General features: G+C 46.3%; 1 pseudogene; it reads right to left on the bottom strand.

The window, feature by feature from the left end:
- Positions 1–3824: 3824 nt before the first annotated feature.
- LOC136525733 (uncharacterized) lies at positions 3825–5130 on the bottom strand (annotated as a pseudogene).
- Between the last annotated feature and the right edge of the window lie 2059 nt (positions 5131–7189).

Below are 7189 nucleotides of genomic sequence, written 5' to 3'. Positions count from 1 at the left end.
TTGACTCACTACTACACCCAATCACTCTAGCCACAGGAACAACATCCACACCAGTTCACCGGCGGCAGCGAACTCGTCCCGGTGACCTAGATCTCAACCGGTTCAACCACCTACCCTAGGAGCAAGAGGGCCTCACCAAAGACACGTAGGGCAGATGGGATGAAGTCGAGGGGCTCGACAAGGTGGTTGGCCATGAGCGTGGGGTGACTCTGGTTCACGGCAAGCGCGGCGATGTCCCCGGTGACCTGCTGCTCCACCAGCGAAGTCACTGCATGGGCAAGGCAAACCATTCAAGGAGACGCAAAAGCCCTGCTCAATTGAGACAAAGGAGCAAGAGGTGACATCCTGGCCGAGCGCCCGCCTCGACGGCCATGGCGGACCGCCATTGGGGAAAAGCGCCGCATTACCTCATTGGAAGATGATGGCTCGTCAGAATGACTCCAATCGTGAGCTAACTACCAGAGCTAGTTGGGTGCATGGCTAATTGGACGGAGGTGGACTATGCAAGGCCAATTGGATGGGCGACGACGTTCGGACTTAAGGTGGTTGACGGCGGGGGAAAACTCCAATTGAAACCCCATCACCATACGACGGCAACAGCGGCAAGCTTGGCGCGAAGCTAGACTCCCACTCGACCTCTAGACGTGCGCAATTATGAGAGTAGGCCTAAGCTCTGCGGTTTATCTTGGTGCGACTCGGCTGGCGCGGCGCCATTGCAGGCGATGTGACGGCGGCTTGGTGTGGCGCAAATTTCTAATTGGGAAAGGACGACAGCACGACGGGGAAGACTCCACGGCGCGTACGAGTCTGGCACGGCGATGTGCGACCATAGCTCCACGACCCACAAAACGATGGCGCATGGCATGGCACACCGCAGAGACTAACGCCGGTTCGAGGAGGCAACAGCGTGGTGTGGCGTCGAGCGCGGACATGATGGCGAAGTCAAGCGGGCGGGCCTACGCGCGTGCAGCTATGAAGGTCAATGGCAGCAGTGGCCACGCAACAGCGATGATCGGAGCGCAGCATGACCGGGTGCGTAGCGCGATGCGATGGTGAGCAGCGTGGCGCAGGCGGCAGACCAGCCAGGCTTACTGGCGCGTTGCACGTGCATGTGTGAACGTGCGCAAGAGCGCGACAACGGTGGCCGTGGCCAGTAGCGTGGAGCCACGCATGCGGGCGTGCGTGTGCATGCACAACGGGCGGTCCAGTGTAGCGCGCCGAGAGCTGGCTGGGTGACCGCGCCCAGGCGCTGGCATCGTTCAAAACGTGACTTGCACGCTTTTTAAAGCAGCTAAAAAATCCCACTCAATGATCCAAATGCTAAACCAACTATTTTACGTTCGAGATGGGGTATTAGGCTACTAAAACCAACCTTAAGACCGTGCCACTGCTTAACCCGATTCCTCTATAAAAATTGTCGAACTTAGCTTCGTTGAACCATTTTCTGATTTACGAAAATCGACTAAGTTTTTGTTCGGATTCGCGTCAACTTCGATTTCCAAGCTACCAACTATGCTATCTAGCGAACCCCATTCTCGACCGCAAGTATTTCACCGCCACCTACGATGTTTGTACCACAAACTTTATTAAAGTGTCGGGTATGCGTTCTATAGCATTTTCGTTCAATAAAAATTCATTTAGAACCCTAAGTGATATAACGCGACATGAAACATAATATTCGTTTCGCGTTTTCGATGAACGTTTTGAGTCACAGAAATTGATTTACACTCTATAATTCATACACTATCATATAAACATGATGCACATGCAATGTTTTAGCAAAAAATGTACAGTGTAACACCGAGGGTGTTACAATAATCCTCTGTGATGACTTTATTTTGGTCTTTCAGTTCGGTTGAGGTCAAATGTAAGTGCTCCCCTCTAACCTAAACAAATCATTTGTAATTATTGCCCTTTTCATTGGTTCAATGTTTGACCATTGATTGTGCTATGCAGGATGGATGGCCATTGTATGATTTTCAGGAGTACATATATGGCCCGAAGTCGCATTAGCCGTCCGAGCTTGATGTGGTCGAGTTTGTAGCTCGGTTAATGGGTTGGCCATGCCATAGTTTATGATACCCTACATGGATGTGTGGGATCACGGCTCATAAAAGGGGGTGGTTCAGTTAGATCCTGGTTATGGATACTACTATGGCAATCCATACGATGATTTCTAGGTGAGTTACAGACTTGGCCTAGTTGATAGTGTATAGTTCCATTCTCACCTCTCAATATTACTATGGTTTGATAAATTTCATTTGGAGGGTCAGACATGCAAATGGGAGCATTTCTCTTGTCGAAGCAATTTATTGGAGGAGCCTAAGGTGAGGGCACCTTGTGAGGCTTATAGGAAGAAATGGAAGACAGAGGATACGAAGCATCGAATGAGTCACGTGAGAGCTTAGTATTTTGTGTCCATGGACTTGGACAATCATAACTTGATTTGTGTCCATGGACTTGGACAAATTAAATGTTCTTAGTTAGGTTGCTCAAAGTTATGTTGTGCTATATATGTGGGTTTGTCCTATGAGTACTTGATGTTTTATGTGCCATTATATGTGTATCTTTGAGTTGTCATCAAAACAAACTTGTACGATCATTTTCCTTGACCACCTAGAGTTTTTTGTAACTTATCACAGATCTGACCCTAATAAACATAACAACATAAGGTCATAAGCTGTCCACATATACATAACACGATGCGCACATGTTATGTCCAAAATTGACATGCAAATATATAGCCAACTGAATTTTGTGAAAGGTGACATGCAACACAAGTGAAATAATAAAAACATTAGTCGAGACCCGGTCCGATCCACAACAAAAAATAAAAATAAAAACAGCAAAATAAGACGAGCGATCACGCCACAATGAGATTGGCGTTGTTCACCTGAAACACACGTGCACGCAACGAACAAGGACAATGCGGCTCTCCAGCTAATCACATATTCTGTCTGACATGCATGCACGTGCCAGCAGCCTCCTCCCTCTACGCCTTCCTCTCTCGTTGGCCAGGCCTCTTCTCAGCTCCTTTTCGCTCCAACAAGGCCCATGTTCCCTTTTGACACGAACAAGCCAGTAGGCCCACGCTTGAGGCCTTTCTGCTCCAATAAGGCCCGTGTTCTCTTTTGACACGAATAATGCTAGGCCCACGCATGAGGCCCAAGAGCAGTGTTGCGATGACAATGCACGACAGCCACGTCAGCAATCTGTAGGAGTAAGCGCCATTTTTGTGTATATTTATTGTGCTTTGTATACCTATACATAGTACGGTAGATCGTCCAATCTCATGAATGGTTTAATATGCTGTACAGTACTACAGTTCAGTAATCTCTTGCAAGCCAGTACCTACTCCGTCCTGGCTGTGTGCCCACTGCCCAGTGCCCTACGAATAAAAAGTTGTTTTTCAATAGGCAGACTAGTGTATGCATGCAAAGATCCACAGCGCCAAGAACTGGTTTATTGTTTACTTGCAATCAGTGGTGGAGCTCGAACAAAAATTTAGGTGGGTCGCATCGTAGACACAACTTTTTAATGACAACACAAGGACGCTCATCAACAGCTAATCTATGACAAATTTAAATAACGATTGATGATGGTACCTCTGATTTGAAGATAGTAGTCCGTTAATTCAACAAAGACCAACCGAACAAGAATAAGTGTCCAAATTAAAGACCAAAATCCAACATTCCAAGAGCTAAGAAACCTGTAATTTTGAAGAGAAAATCAGTTAGTGACTTAGTGTGTAATATATGAATTATAATGCAATAATAAAGTTATGAGAAGACATACCACTACACCACTAGCCTACTATTAAAGAACTAATCATGTCTAGGTCTTAGTGGCCTAGGCAAGTCAATAGCTCGATTTTTGATGACTTGAAATGTCTTCCTAATTTCATCTCCATCAAGGCCTCTAAAAATCTCCTTATCATTGTAACAGAGTATCAAGTCATTAAGCCATTCATCGAACATCCTATTGCGCAAATCTATCTTGATTATATTCATAGCCGAGAAGGCTCTTTCAACAGTGGCAGTTGCAATAGGTAGAAGCAATGCTAGCTTGATGAGGCGATAGACCAATGTAAAAGTGATGTCTCTTTCACTTTTAACCATCTGAATGGCCAAACTTCCAAAATAATGACAAGCCTTGAATTGTTCAACTCTTCTCATGTGAAGGATGAATGTCTGAAGTTGTTCTCTTATATTAGAGCGATCCAAGTCAGAGAAATCTTCTTCATATATTCTAGTTAATCGAGCAATCTTTTCAACATCAAACTTGGAAAAGGAGTTTCTTGGATCAAGACATGAGAAGCAAACAAGTGACTCTGATGATACCACATTGAAGCGATGGTCCATCTCGGTGATAATAGCATCAATAGTAGCCATGAAAGTATCAACACGGTAATGATGCTCTTGAGTGATTAAGTTACCATCTAGCCTTGATCGACCCCATCTAGGTATCAACACGGCAACGGCTCCCAACCTTCATTTCTCAAAGTCATCAACCTTGTTTTCACATCAACAAGCAATGACATGGCCTGAACAATATTTTGATCCTTTCTTTGCAGCAGCTGAGATAGCTCATTAGTAATGCGAAGCACCTTCAACATCAACTTCATATTCAAAACAAAAGAGAAACTCTCCATCTTGCACACCAAGCCACCCGCTCAACTAGTATTACGCTCATCCTCATGAATAATGGACAAGACCTTAACCACAGAATTCCACATTGTCTCAATACGAGCTAAGGTTGTTAAATGAGAACCCACCTTGTTTCTCCAGCTCTAACTAAATTTGTCCTTTGGTGCTTGCCCTTTCCTGAAAAAATTTGACCACTCTCCAATTTTTCCAAAATTTCTTCTCGATGTTTTGTAATTATCTTATCCTTTCTTTTACAAGATGAACTAGCACTTGTGACAATCAAACTGATATAGTTGAAGAAATCATCAAAGAATGAACAACTAGATGTGATAGAAACAATTACCAATTGCAATTGGTGGGCAAAACAGTGAACATAGAAAGCATATGGGTCCTCATCATGAATTCGCTTTTGTAGCCCATTGAATTCTCCTCTCATATTTGAGGCTCCATCATATCCTTGTCCCCTAATCCCTCTTAACATCATCTCTAATGTCGGGGTGAAATCTATCAATTGCTATTCGACATCCAGGATCAGCAATAACATGAAGATTTGCACCAAATTCCCTAATGAGATCAATACCTGCACTTTCTTCTTCATCCTGTGTTTGTGCTTGCTCTATTTGGGCTTGTGCTTGTTTTGGCCTAACAACAGTTGATTCAACTTAAGAAACTACAACTAGTTCTTGATGTATTTCTTTAGATTCCACAACCACACCAATTTGACTTTCATGGGTACTTGGGTGGGATCCAGAACCGACACTCATACTTGAAAAAAGACTTCAAATCTACACATATACAACAGGCAAAATCTCAATTATCACATCTCAAATAAATTGCTAAATGCCTAAATCTCAAATTCACAATTGTACCTCTTGTCACAAGTTTTTTCTTTCCAATTGCAGAAGATGCATGACTGTTGGTGTTGGGGGTGCCTGCTCCTTGTGGCAGAACCGCTCAAAATAACACGCTTCTAGAGGCGCTCATCTTCCACTAGACACTAAGCACCTCGAATGGGAGCTACATCGGGCAGTTTCGTCGAGCACACCCCAATGGAGAACTCGAACAATCCACGTTTTTCATCCAGAATCTGATAATGAGAACGAGTTTACAATACTTAGTCCATTTCATACAACAAGAGTTCTCAGAAATACATTATTACAATACTAAGTTCAGAGTGCGGAATTTGAACAACAGAATTGAAATAAACATCTAATGATAAGATACAAGGATCCGTCTGTGTCCACCAGAAGAATCCTCCACGCAATAGCCACTCCTCAAGCTGCACCTGTGAAAGCTCTAGTTTGGTTTTGGTGAATTGATGAAACCCTAAGTGCTAACCTAGTTTATTAAAGTGATTATGAGATATGTGGCACATTCCAAGTGGAAAAGCAAATGAAGATCATGACATGATGATGGTGATGCCATGGTAATAATCAAGTGCTTGGACTCCGAAAAGAAGAAAGGGAAAAACAAAAAGCTCAAGGCAAAGGTGAAATTTATAGGAGCTTTTCAGTTTAGTGATCGAGACACTTAGCGAGTGTGATCACATTTAGGATCGATAGCCGTACTATCAAGAGGCGTGAAACTCGTATTGAAATGCGGTTATCAAAGTGCCACTAGATGCTATAACTCATTGCATCAGCCTGGGCAATCGGTTTTAACCGACACATCGGTTTAGTTTCTTCGGTTTCCAACAATTTCGGTTTCCAGAAACTAGCACCCGATCGGTTTGGTAGAAAACAAGAAACCGACAACTTCGGTTTCGGTTTCATCGGTTCGGTTTTTGGTTTAAACCGATTGATCTCACTAGAATAGAGAAGAGGGAGAGCGAGAAGCACAGGATCCCACCACCGCTCCTCTGCTCGCAGATCCCACCGCCATTGGCTCCTCCTGCGCGTAGATCTCGCCGCCGTTGCTGCTCCTGCCGTAGATCCCACCGCCGTTGCTGCTCTTGCTCGCAGATCCCACTGTCGTTGGCTCCTCCTGCTTGCAGATCCCACCGCCATTGCTGCTCCTACCGTAGATCCCGCCGCCGCGTCGCTCGCAGAGTCACAGCTGCCGCCGCCCGCCGCGCAGCTCGTCCCATCCGGCGCTCGCAGCAGCCATCGCGCCATGCTCCCACTCGCCCCCTCCGGCGCTCACAGCAGCCACCGCGCCATGCCCCCACTCATTTGCTCCGACGCTTGCTGGCTCGCCTGCTCCGCACCGCAGGGTAGAGGCTAGGGTTTGGAGTGGGTGAGTGGCTTGCCGCTCCCGCTCGGCCGCTCGGGTCTCGACCTCGTGACTTGCGTGTGGGTATGGGCGTATGGCGTGGGGGGGGGGACCGGGGAAGAGCGTAGGGTTAGGGTTAAGAGCGAGAGTGGTGCCGTGGTGCGGGTGCCAATGTGGGCGTGCGACCGTGGGTGGTGGGCCGGTGCCTGGTGGGCTGGCGTCCTGGTGGGCCGGCGCTCATCGCTCAGCACTCAACGGACAGCGGCTCAGCACTCACTCCGACACTTCGCTCAGTGCCCAGCGGTTTCTCGGTATTTTGGTTCATTACGACG

This window comes from Miscanthus floridulus, chromosome 19 (genome assembly GCF_019320115.1).
Source record: "Miscanthus floridulus cultivar M001 chromosome 19, ASM1932011v1, whole genome shotgun sequence".
NCBI classification, from domain to species: domain Eukaryota; kingdom Viridiplantae; phylum Streptophyta; class Magnoliopsida; order Poales; family Poaceae; genus Miscanthus; species Miscanthus floridulus.
The sequence above is the reverse complement of the archived record's forward strand: the minus strand, read 5'-3'. Positions and strand labels throughout refer to the sequence as shown.